At 39.3% G+C, this 13,179-nt stretch overlaps 1 protein-coding gene across 4 annotated transcripts in view; it reads right to left on the minus strand.

Annotated features, from left to right (window-relative positions):
* LRFN2 (leucine rich repeat and fibronectin type III domain containing 2) overlaps nucleotides 1-11,590 on the minus strand; it is a 157,183-nt gene extending 145,593 nt beyond the window's left edge. For 2 of the 4 annotated variants that reach the window (XM_027681962.1, XM_027681959.1), the window contains exon 1: nucleotides 10,518-11,078. The gene's annotated coding sequence lies outside the window, so the exon portion shown is untranslated. Of the gene's footprint in view, nucleotides 1-6,412; nucleotides 6,509-10,517; nucleotides 11,079-11,237 lie in introns of those variants that run through there. The other 2 variants (XM_027681961.1, XM_027681963.1) reach the window with 2 other exon arrangements.
* Nucleotides 11,591-13,179: the final 1,589 nt, after the last annotated feature.

Genomic DNA, 13,179 nt, shown 5'->3' on the forward strand with positions numbered 1-13,179 from the left:
GTTACTACAGTGTCAGCATGCCAATACAGAGTCTCCAAAAGCTCTGCACTCTAGGAATATTTTGATTTAAGCTATCAGGAACTCCTCATTCCCCTTTCCCATGGCTGAGAGAGATGAATCACCTGTTAAGGATAGTCCCTAACATATTTAAAAGTTGAGTAGTTGCAAGCTTCATTTTTATACATAAGAGAATATGAACCATGGACCAGCCAACAGCATTGCCGGTACTAAGAGTATTGAACAGGTAGCTCCTCTACTACAGGAAGCTGTCTTAATTTTTTCAGCTGCTTCTTTTACTTTTTGCATCTCAGGTGATGAAGTCGTTTTTAATTCTTTGATGATCACTCATTTGTGTTCCCCTCTCACCCCCCGTTGCTTCCGTACAGATACATTTCAGAGGTTAATTCTCTCTAGAGATAAGGAATTGTGACAGTCTATGCATGTGTTTATTGCCATTTTATCTTCATATTACTCATCCCATGAACCTTAAAACAAGTTCAGCATTTTTGCAGCCTGTTTTGTTTAGAGAAGCCATAAAGTGTCTGTTCCTTTTGTACATAACCATCCACAAAGAACAGATTTACTAGGGCAAGAAAACAAAAATTGAGAAAAGAGGAAAAAAAATTCTACAGTGAGAAGTGGAACTATCTCTGTATGGCTATCAGCAATCCTGAAAATGTTAGGAAAGCATAATTTTATCAGAAATTGAGAGAAATTTTTGACTTATTTATATTAGACTGACTAATTATAATTTGGAGAGTATCAGTTTTCCAGAAAATACAAAAACTTATTTTCTTTAAAAATAGCACAAAATGCCTCATTAAAGCTTTTCACATTGTATAAAGTCTGATTTCATTTTAAAACAAAATCCAGAAACATTCTAGCCAAAAGTATTTAAAACCAAAGCGAATGAAGATATTGTCAACTGACAACACCCCCACACAGACACACCTCCACTCCCACCCCCAACATACTCAATAAACTAATTTGAACAAAATCTGTTCTCTAATGAAAAAGGTTAATAGAACCATAGAATGGTTTGAGTTGGAAGGGATCTTAAAGATCACCTAGTTCTAACAACCCTGCCATGGACAGGGTCAAATTTCACTAGACCAGGTTGATCAAAGCCCCATCCAACCTGACCTTGAACACTTCCAGTGATAGGGCATCCACAACTTGTGCTTAGTCTTGTGCTCATGAGATTGCCATGGGCCTACTCCTCCAGCTCCTCCAGGTCCCAGGCTGACTGGAGGTTCTTTACCAGCCGTCATTAAGTTATCTCTCTCCTTTTGCCAACACAGTTACTCCCCTGAGTGTATCCTTCATCTTCACTAGTCTTATAAACCCTCCATAAACATCAGTACTCTTAGGCTTAAGACAGGTCTCTAACATATGTTACTATTAGCTCTGACTGCAAAGGCAGAAGTGGAAAGCAAAGTTATGCCTACAGCTGAGAATGCATCTAACCATATGTACACACATATGTATTGAACATATATGTCTAATGATTTGGAAAAAGAAATTAAAAGGCATAGAAAAGAATTAAATATATATATTCTTTTGAGCTGACTTGTGATGTTTTATTCAAACAGAAAGAAGATATTTTCTTTAAGTTGGACTCATTTCACCTTTCCAAAAACATTTATTGATTCTGCTGTGGAAATTTAATTATCAGAGCACTTAATTTCAAATTACCATTTCCATTTCAGAAGTGACTTAATGTATAATATACAGTAGGGGAGTACCTTTCCAAAATTAAGCAAATTGTAATCATGACAGTTGTCCTCCCTTTTCCTTTGTATTCAAATGTGGGCTTTTGCAAACCTTATTAAGTCCAGCATAGACTGTTTCTTGCAGGCCTACTTTGACTTTAAGACCAAAGCCTTAGTTGCAAGGTTATGCTTTCTCCCTCAAACCTTTTTTTCTGTTTTTGTCCAATAATAAAGAATATATTCCAATACACATGCATGTCAAAAGGGCCGGTGCTGCCATTCTTTTCCCTTGTGCAATGCCAGGATTTACTGCATAACAATATTACAATGCACTTACTGTGATCCAGTCTATATTTTATTTTTATTAATTTTTAATGATGGTTAGAAGTATCAATTAAAAAAATAAATTTATTAGGATTTAATTCTTACTTTATTTTTTATTTTGCCCCAGGGTACTGCTGCTTCTCTGAATGATTAAAACACCTGAAAGCATGGACATTTGAATGTCACATTTGTCAAAAAAATCTCGGACAAATTAACAGGAATCCCAGTGACCAATATCACTTAATGTCACCCAGAGCTTAGCATCTATCAACAGAATTATATGGAACAAACTTCCTCAATTTACAAATGCCTACTGGTAAGCTCAATTGTCCTTTTCTTAACTGAAGTCAATATGATTTTACTGTTTGATGCCCTATAAGCATTCAGCAATATCTGATACTCTATTACACTATGGTTAAACAAAAAGAACTGTGTGTTGGCAAGGTAAAGGGTTTTTTTTCTTGTTCCTGGTAAGACTATAGAAAAAAAACTAAACAAAATTAAAAACAAACCAACAACAATAAAAGGGCCCCAAAATATGTTTTAAAGCAAGTTTATAGCTATAAGAGAGATTGTTTTGAAACAAAGTGGAAATTATTCTGAGAATGACAATCTAAAATCCCATATTCTTTCCTAACAGCTCTCAAATAATGCTTTGTTTAAATGTCAGAAAGGCTTTGATAATTTAATCAGGAGTGGAAGGAATGGAAACAAAGGTCCAAAACTCTATTCTTTTGTTCTTAAATGTTTTTGCCACCTGTGACTAAAGTCTCTGCAAATATGGCATAATCAGACTGGGGCATGAACACACCCTGGCTTCCTATCTTGAAACACTGTGTCTGAAGAAACAGGCTTCTGAAAACAGACCTGATTTGCTGCACAAATGAAGTTCAAACTACAATTTTCTTTTTACCTAAGCCATCAAGACAAGACATATTTAGGAAGAACACCTGGCTGCAGGGTTCATTTTTGCCCTTCATGTACTTGTCAATATAAAGAAAAGGGAGGAATAATTATGAGAACATGTGAGTGTAACTACATCACACACTAAACTTGGAAGACACTTTATTTAGGATTTCCTAAAAGATACTTGATTTCCATAATAGAAAGACTTTTGTGGAAAACTATGCTTTCAACATATGCATTAAGCTCATCACAGTTTCATGATAAAACAACAGATGCTATTAAAAAAAATAAATTGAAAGCAATTCCTTAAAATAAGCATGATTAGACTAACACAAAATAAGTAATAACCTCTGTAAGTAATAGAAAGAGAGAACATAGCCTAACAAAGACCTTATTCTGAGGTCTTTCTCCTTTGTGTGGTGAGATGGTGGTGTAAGGGCTTGTATATCTGTGTGTGCAAAGTCTACCCCAACTGGGTCTCAGTTTCAGTTAGGTCACCACGTGATCTATCTGTGATTTAATGCTAACTACAGCGCCATGGGAGCGGGAGGATGTGCCAAATGAGAGGACGAGATCAATGAGCTGTGCTGGAAAGAACTGCAGCAGCTGTTACTTGGCCTGAGGGCATTATTTATTTTTAAATTTAAATCATATAGTTGAGATAGAATGCGGCATAACTTTGATTTTTCCATTCTGTGGTAGGACATTGATGTAGGATAGAAGTCACTGGTGCACAGAAATTCAACATGTCCTATATCAGCCTTCTTGCAGGAGGATGGACTGCTTCCTTTTCTTGACACAATCTCAAATGTAGTGAAGTTTCCTGAGCCATACACCCACAGGGTCATCACAAACATTTGTTTTGCTGTCACAGCATTAGACACCCAGCACTGAAGAGAGATCTCAGCACTCACTCTGGAAAAGAGACCATATGAAGATGGACCAGACAAGTTTGAGAGGTCTCTTACATTAACTTGAAAGCTTGTTGCTAGGTTCTACTAAGAATGCAGTGGTTATAAGTATTAGATGATAACAAAAAAATCCTTCTGTTCAGGAAAAATAAAAAAAACCCCAGTATTCTCATGCAATTCACTGACCCAGGGAGATGAATCCAAAAAAAATTGAGACAACAGAAAAAAATGCACAAAGGACTTAAATACATTTTCCCATGCTCACTAAAAGGCTAAAACAGATTAGATGTGAAAAATAAAACAACCTACAATGGCCAAGGGCAGTATCAGCTATGTACAATGTGACCAAAGACACACATCATAAGTCTGTCCTTAGCCTAGCCTGACACTCTGGCTCAGTAGTAAGAAGGGTCATAGAAATAAACAAAGAGACAGAGACGGTTCTTAGCTGTACCACAGCTGATTTTTCTTTCTCTCTTCCCTCACATCTTGCCAAAATTTTTCCAGTCTTTCTCCAAATGTGACTGTCTTTGCCCCCAGGGTATTTGCTATAATAAATACCCACCAGGTTGCTCTTCAATTTCTCTGCTCTGACTCTCTGTCAGTAAGGCCAGTTCTCTCCAGTTCGCATGAAACTGCTGTCACCCAGCCCTGAATCTTAAAGGAAATGTCATTAATTGGTGTCCCTGAAACTTTATCTCCCACCAGCCGGAGGACCATCAGGTACAGTCAGGGTAGGGTGCTGGGAGACTGTGGACAGGGGAAAGCTCATTCTCTGTGAGACTTCTAACCACACACTATAATTTTGAAGCCGGTCAACAACCTTCCCTTCACCTCAAGAAGTTATCATTGCCAAAATGCATCTGGGGAGCTGTGAACAGAAGATGTAGATGTGCTGATAAAGAAAGGTCACACTGTCCTTCCAAAGCAGTGTTGGCTGAAGCATTCATGGCTCAGTGTGTTACTTGGTTATATGAAACAGGCTTAGAAAATATTCACATACCTCACAGTGGTACTTGTCAAACAAATTGAGATTTTTCAGGGATAACTACAAGACATTGGTTATAGGTAGCCTTAAAAAAAAAAAAAAAAAGAAAAAACCAAAAACCCTTGATCCTCTTCTCCGTGAGAGTTTCTAGGAGCAAATACATTTTTCTACTGAACATTTCCAAAGGAGATAAGTTATCTAACCTGACAACAGGGAGAAAGTGCAGTCAATAATTTGGAGAGCAAGTAATCAATGTTGTACCCTTATTTAAAAACCAATATACAGTAAATATCTGCCAGCAGCAGTGATAACATTCACTGACACTGAAGATAACTCATACAAAATGCCAACTAGCTCTCAGTTTAGGAAACCAACAAAATGGTCTCAGTCCAGATAATTTATGTTCTATCAATACAGTTTGGCCCCTTTCTTTCTTAGTTTAGTATACTTGTTTCACATCCAAACCATGCAGAGCTTTCTGAGTATCACAAGTATTTACCTAGTCACAGGAATATTCACAAATGGATGGAGATCAAATGACCACTTAAATGATTGGGAAGGTTTTGATTTTTATCTCTAAGGAGACAGACATTTGTTGTTGGCTACTTTCAAACCAGACAGGGAATACTGAAGGAGCCATGACAGACATTTTTTTCCTCAATTTTCCTTTTGCCATTTGACTGCTCATTGTTTTCATTCTGTACTGAAAGGGTAGATACAATTTTTTAAAGGCTGTTAACAGAGTGATCTAATATAAATCCTGGTACGTTCAGTTTTTTCCTTTCTAGCAGCCATACAGGTGCTACCCTTTCACTGATATCAGAGCCCATCCATCCTGCCACTGCAATAGAGGATGTGGCATGTTTAAGATATCCTCTTTTCCTTTCCCATTCTTAATTTTTATCTTTAGGTTGTAACAAAAGAAGGATTACTCATTCTGACTGACATGTATACTGAAGCTTTTCTGAGGAGCTTAGACATGACAAGAGAATGGCTAAGGACCCTTGGTAACTTGCCATTTTGAGCGCCCTTGCTCCTCAGTCTGCTAAAGCAAGTTGCAACTCTAAAGGTAAAAGAAGAAAAATTTCTTACTTCTTCACCAATGCATCTATGTCCTCCAATATCAAAGGAGTGTCTGATTACCACAATTCATGTGACTTGATCGTATTTAGGTTTTCCATAGTCTTTCCAACTAAGTCTCCCAACTAAGTCAATTCAAACTCTACAGTCCTAACTGGACAACTGCAGCAATTTTTCTGAGTCCTTCACATAAAGACCTATGCACAGTCCTGACCTACCTCTTCCGGCTTCAGGAAAAGAGTAACACTAATAATTTTCTGCACCAATGCCACACACATGTTTTCCAGGGATTTTCAGTGCAACATCACCTCTATTAAAATAGCCAAGGTGCTTTCAGCCATCATGTACTTTCTGTTGATTTTATCCTTAATCCAGCTTCTATTCTGCTCAGACTCTACCTTGCTATGCACCAGCCCTACCCTATCCCTCTGACCAACCATTGTCCAGGACCCAGGATTTACTGCTATTCCAGGGCCCTCTCCTTATCTCACCTCTTTCCATAAGACCATACTGATAGCAGATCTGCTGGAGGATTAGAGACCAGTTCCTTCTTGAGGTGTGATTAGCAGAAGCCTCCTAAATGCTCCATTGCACTGCTTGTACTATTGCTGCAGCCATCCTCTGCTAACTACTGTAATTTAGTTGCCATATTCTCTCAGCACACAAGTTTTCCATAGCTGGAAGAAAGATTTCAAGAGCAGACTGTCAGAGGCCTTGATATCTCACAGCACTTGTTGTCAAGATGCTCCTAGAATAATACCATTTAGCCAAATAAATTCACTTCTAGGTAAGGCTTGGCAGACAAAAGTTTTCTGGTCCCAGGAGTTGAAATGAAAGTCCCTACAGTTTCCTTATCCCAAACTGAAAGTATGCCAGCCTTCTAATGATCTAGAAATGTTTAATTCCAGTTCAACTCAAAGATTTGCTTGTCATTTAACAAAATAGGATTTTATGATCAAGTTTCATATGAATTATTTTCAGTTTTCATGTAAAATGCATGAACTGGAAAGAAATAATAAAATTTATCTTCCAGAAAACAAAGTAAGATGGGGTGTTCTGGAAATTTTGTCCCTATAGCTTTTTCAGTCAGGAAATTCATAAAACTAACAATTTTCCAACCATGTTTCTTTCTGATAAAAATTTTTTTTCCTGAGGAAAACAAAAACATTTGTACTGAAAAACTCCCACTCAGCTCTGCCTTCTATGTAGGTCAATAGTGATTCTGCATAGGACCAGACCCCACCAACACATCTTTTCCCTTTCTCCCATGTTTTGAAACCAGCATTTTTTTTTAACTGAAGATATGTTTTCCGACTTTTCCTACTGCTGCTCATTTCGTATGCTGAAGTTGGCATCCTGGATTTGTCACAGATGTTTTCCCATGAAGATGAGGGATGTCTCTGATGTCATCAGAGACCTGTATCATGGGTAGGACAAAACAAATGACAGGAAGCAAGAAAAGTCAGAAACACTGTCATGTAAATATTCTGAAGTAAGGTGATAATTGCTACTGCAAGGGAAGCAAAAATACTTCTAAATTACATGCCCTTTTTCCAGTCTTCCATCACTGTAGGCCTTCTAATGACCTGTTAATTTCACGCCAAGGTTTGAGCTCCTAGAAGCAGAAGTATCTCTTATAGGCTTTCCTCCCTCTGTGCATCCTGGGTGGAGTAGGGCTGGGCAGAGAGTAACAGCTGGCCCTTCACTGCAGTGCTGCCTCACACTGATTTGTGATTTGTGGGTTTTGCTATTATTCCGGTGCACTCAGATGAAACCTTGTCTTTTGTCACAAGTTTCTGTTGATAACTGGAAGCTGTTCAGCCCCTGCAAGCACATGCAGCCTTTGGACACTGACAGAGTAAATCTCAGTCCCTTGGTGAGATCCTTAGTTACTACAATCAGATTCTACATGGTTAAAGTAAAGAGGAGACAGGGAATACAGCAATGGCATATTTTCTGTTGGACAATGAATTACAGAGTCATCTGGACTGTCTTGAAGGAGCCACAGAAGTCTTCCTTCTGCCTTTCAAAAAGAGTGTTAATGCTTTCCAGTCCAGCACCTAGAGGACAGTTAATCTCTCCACAGAAACAAATCTATGACAGCACACTATGACAAACACAAAGAAAGTAAGGCTGAGTGTTCAGTCCAGAAAAAAAGACTGAGTACACACTCGGAACAAATTACCCAAAGGTGATCTTTGTAGGTCAAGGCTGAAATGCATTAGCAATGCAAAAAAGGATTTGGGGGTGAACAGGTGCTGTCATTATCCCCTCCCTCCCCTCTGTGAGGGTGTATAGCAAATGCAGTATCAAGAGTTATCAGTCCACAACCCCTCAGCAGGGAGTTAAGCCACTTGAAGAATATTCCCGCCTACTACCGATTAAACCTTGGTAATTTTGATTCAGCCTCCAGTTTTTTTGTTTCTTTTTTTCCCACAAGGGCAACAAAAAAAAGGGGGGGATGGGGGGGGAGGGGGAGACAGATCAAATGGATCTATAGTCATTACATCACAAATTGAGTCAGTGGCCAGGATAGTCCACAAAGAGGGGGAGCAGAAGCACCCTGACTAGGTTTGCCAGGGAGCTGTTAGCTCAGGTCCACCTGAGCAGCAGGCAGAACAGAGGCTACAGGGCAAGTCTATGTGTGCCATTTGCACCTCCCATTGGCAAAAATGATCAGTTATGGCCCAACTGTAAATTTAAACAAGAAGCACTAATGCTGTGAAGAGCAGCATGGGGCAAAGACAGCAGCAAATAGGGACTCTGAGGCTGAGTCACATTTCTAGGGAAAACAGGACAGATACTGCTTCTGATCCAAGAGGTGATACAGACCTTTGCAGGGTTTCATGAATTAAAATTACTTGGTTCATGATAATTTTGCTTCCTGTCTCCTAGCAGTTTGTTTTTTATTGCATCCACTCTCTCACTGAGAATTAGAAGCAGTTTCAGGGAAGGTCTGAAGCTCTTCTTCATGCTGCTGCGATGCAGCAGCTCCTAGCAGAGCACACGCAAGAAGCACTCTGTTGTGCTCCAGTGGTGATCTGTGGGCAATGCAAACTCACCACGGACACAGGACAAGCTGTAAACAAGAAAACTGTAACCAGCCTGAAACATGGCAAGAGTAAAAGAAACTATCTATTTCCCTTCCTTCTCACCACAAGCCCAAATTTGCCTTAGTACAACCTCTGTACACATCAAGGTCCAATAGGAAATTGATCCCCTGCATGGTAATGTTTCCTCTTTCTGTAGGAACAGAAAATCCCTGTGACTATTGTGTGGCATCTGCTGGACTTATTCATGGTGAACATTGTACAATAAAGTTAAGAGGTGTCAATTTATTTAGCTGTGACTTTATAAACTGAAGTGATGCTTACTGTTTGGCTGTCTCTTCTCATCAAAAGAGTTTTTCTGTCATATTAATCCCAAAGATGGAGCAGATAAATAAAACTTACTCATCTTAATATCTCCATGACATTGCCCCAAAAAGACTAGATTAGCTAGTCTAAAAAAATTAAAAATATTCTTGCTTTAAATCAATGCTCTGTGTCTCTTTTAGGTAGGCAGGAGTTACCCAGATAAGAAGCCTTCCTTACATACACTACCACAACTGATCATTTTACATTTCCAGTTACTAATCTATCATACAGGGACTTGTTGACTGCACTGCCAATTTCTTTTACTTCATTAGTTTCTTTCTTGTTTTATTCAGTCATGCACTTGCTTTGTGTCCCAAAAGTATGCATATGTCCATGCAAATCAGGAAGAGACTCAGTTTCCATTTTGCTGTGTCTTGTCCTGTGCTGCCCCTTAGATGCTTCCCCCACCCCAATTCTCATTACATTTAATCTTGCAGAAAGCATACATGTCTGACGTCAGACAGTCATGACATAGCATATACCTGTTTGTGTACCCCATCCCCCACATGCCCACTTTGCCAATTCTGGATGTCCATCACCAGAGGCATCACTTTACCGAGAACACCAGCCTCTGTGATAGCAGACACTGAAGTGGGTGCCTACTGCCCCTCCACACTCCTCATTCCCTTCCCATCTCTAGCTGTTTCTATGCCTTCTCTTTCTTCATATGACATTTTCCAAGGTCCCCACTCATTATCGTGTGGTTTTATATGGAGCAGAGTTGATCTGTTCGGAAAAGTTCTTCCTTAGCTTTGCAGGATTTACAAATTCCTCCAGAAAGCTGAAATCACTTTCACAGCTTTATTCCTCAGTTCTTCCTGTATTAGAAACCAAATTACTACCCTTTATTTTAAACATCTTTCCATCACTATGTTAAAACTACCAGGAAAAAAATCCTACAGGCACTTAAAAAATAAATATTCTTTTTGAAGTACCTTTTCATATGAAGAGAAGCAGAAACCAAAATGAGATCCATTTCTCCACATGAACAATCTTATCTAAGCTAACATGAAAAGGGAGATAAAGTTATACCTTTCTCTGATGCTTTAAGATGCATGACTGAGGGGTTTTTTACCATCAGAGGTAACTGACTATAAAATGTTTTGGGTACATATCTATGTATGGTTTATATTATAACTATACAGTTTATACATACATATGAAAAAAACCTTGTACTTACCTTTGAGAAGTAACATTTATCCCAGGTTCAGTAAAATAGTCTCAGACAGGCACTTAGACCTTCTTTCTATTCCATGCATCCTTTTTTCAAAAGAAGATAGAATCAGAAAAAATCCCGGTTGATCTCTAGCAAACCAAAATGCAGACAAGATTGTTTGTCAGATGCAGCCTGATTCAATGAAGTCCGAGCGTGCGAATCCCTGAGACTCCTTGTTCAGTAGTATCCAAAGCACAAAAAAGGGAAAGAAAGAAAAAAAAAAGAAAAAGAAAGAACAAAAAAGTGAATAACTTGTTCTTTTCCTGTCTGGTTTAAAAAACCCAGTCTTGGAGGACTAAGCAGCCTGCAGGCTTTTCGAGCATTCTGATCCTAGTGCATCCCAAGGTAACACATGCATTTTGGTATTGCAAGTCTTCAATTTCATACTAGCAAGCCCAGCTTCTGTGTATGTGTGTGTGTGTGTTGAGGTGGGGGGCCGAGTTGTACCGTGGGGGGAAGAGAGACTGGGAGACACACACACACACAGTCACGCAGAGATGGAAAAAGGAAAAACAGCAAAGTGGAGTGATCTCACAAAGTGCTCTAGATGGCAGAGCCTGCACGGCTTGTAAGACAAGCAATGTGCACACACCAAAAAAAAAAAAAAAAAGGGGGGAGGAAAAAAAAGAGAGAGAGTGAAAAACCCGAGAGAACTAGCAGGCAGCTTCAGGAATTTCTTCTTACCTCTTCTGACGATGCAACATACAGCAAGTGCTTTGTGCTGCATAGGAATCCGTGCAGGCACAACTCAGTCAGACCCCTTACTTCTGAAATAAACAAATATGTAGCATAGGAAAGGGGAGAAAACCAGAAACCAGAGGCACAAGGGTACAAAAAGAAGCTAAGAGTAAGACTGTCAAAGAGGAGGCTTGAGTGGGTGGGAGGTGAATAGTTGGTACAGAAAGAGGCATCCAAACTCCTGGTCCTAATACAGATTGGCTCTGTAATTATGTGGCAAAGCACTGCCCTCTAAGCCATTGCGTAATAATAGAAACCTAAGCTGTGTAGACACAGCCTGACATGCTAAATCCGCAGGAGCTACACTCAACATTTGTCAGTAGAAAGCGTGTCAGTTCTCTGGGGGCGGAGGAAGCTGAGGGAAAAGGGAAGGGGAGAGAAATTTTGCTGCAAAGTGCAAGAGCTGCAGTTGCAAAGAGCTCTCAGGTGTGCCGATGCCTGAAATGTTATTGTGGAAGTCATATATTATCTGTATCTATGTAGGGAGAGATAGACAAATACAATGTGTGGTGCTCAGGAACGTGGTTTAGTGGTGGATTTGGCAGCGCTAAGTTAACAGTTGGACTTGATGATCTTAAAGGTCTTTTCTGACCTAAACAATTCTCTAATTCTAATAACACTGTCAGCTCCATTCATGCTATTCAATACTAGAAACAATTTTCCCTTGCTATATTTTAGTAACTTGAATGACAAAAAGAGGAACAGGTTGTCTGTGTAAAATATTATTATTTCTAGTGCTGGTGGTGAGGAATAGTTCTTCCTTTGTACTGAACAGCATTGGAATGTCTAAATAAAACTTGAATTGAGATAAAGGAACTCAGGAGGATCGATCAGCCTTTCCCATTTACCGGCAGGTTCCTCTCTCCAACCCTCCAGACACAGAGACACACATTTTCTTCTACCTCTCCTGGTTGAAGAGGCTCCTAGACAGAGCCAGGAAAAAGATGAGTGCTGACTAAACAAGAGCAGATAAAAACCCAGCTCACTGAAATTGCCACACACGAGTATCAATTCAACAACAGACAAAATATTTAATAATGCACATGGAAGGAATAAAAAAATCCAACAAAACCCAAGACAGTAGTACAATTTTTCAGTGGAAATTTACCTGGAAACTGTGGCCCTGGGTCACACCTATGGTCCATCTAATCCAGTATCCTGCCTCTAGACAGGGATGAGCACTACACACCTCTGAGGAATTTGAATGAATTTGTGCTGCCAGGGCTAGACAGACAAGGCTAACCTGTTTGTGGGCAAAGCTTCTCCTTAATCCCTGTTCTTTAAAGATTAGTTAATACACTGAAGCTTGAACAGTGGAACAGTCTGCTTCTGCACATCCAGATTAAACATGTAAGGTCTGATTCTGAGATTCTTTGTAGTTAGCATAAAGTACAGCTCTTTTTAGGCGCCCTAGAGTTAAAGACTAAAATCTTCTGATGCTTTGTAAACATCCCAGTGTGAAAAAAAGGGCAAGAGTTCAGAAAAAGCTATAGCATTTCAGTCTGAAGGGTGAGAAATATATTTTTACAGCCTCATCTAGCCTAATTACTCTCCTCGTTTACTCCTTAATCTTGGTGGAAATATTAAATATGTTTCAAGAGGCCATCCAGTGAAGGTAGAAGAACCAGATCACCCAAATAATATGCAGATAACAATTTTGGCTCCTAGAAAGTAAAACAAGACTTAAATGAAAACTGAAGACACTTTTGAGAATGGCTGCATAGAGCAAGAAATACTTTTTTTTGAGGAGCAGATTCTGCTGCAAACTTCAAATCCCTTACTGTTACCCATCTCACTCCTTTGACCTACGCCTGCTGCAATCCCAGTGGCTCTATCTATATATCCCTAAGGTTGAAGACTGCAGATGTTGCACATATGTGAGACAGAC

This window comes from Neopelma chrysocephalum, unplaced genomic scaffold (assembly GCF_003984885.1).
Source record: "Neopelma chrysocephalum unplaced genomic scaffold, ASM398488v2 Primary Assembly neopelma1_61b, whole genome shotgun sequence".
Lineage (NCBI taxonomy): Eukaryota > Metazoa > Chordata > Aves > Passeriformes > Pipridae > Neopelma > Neopelma chrysocephalum.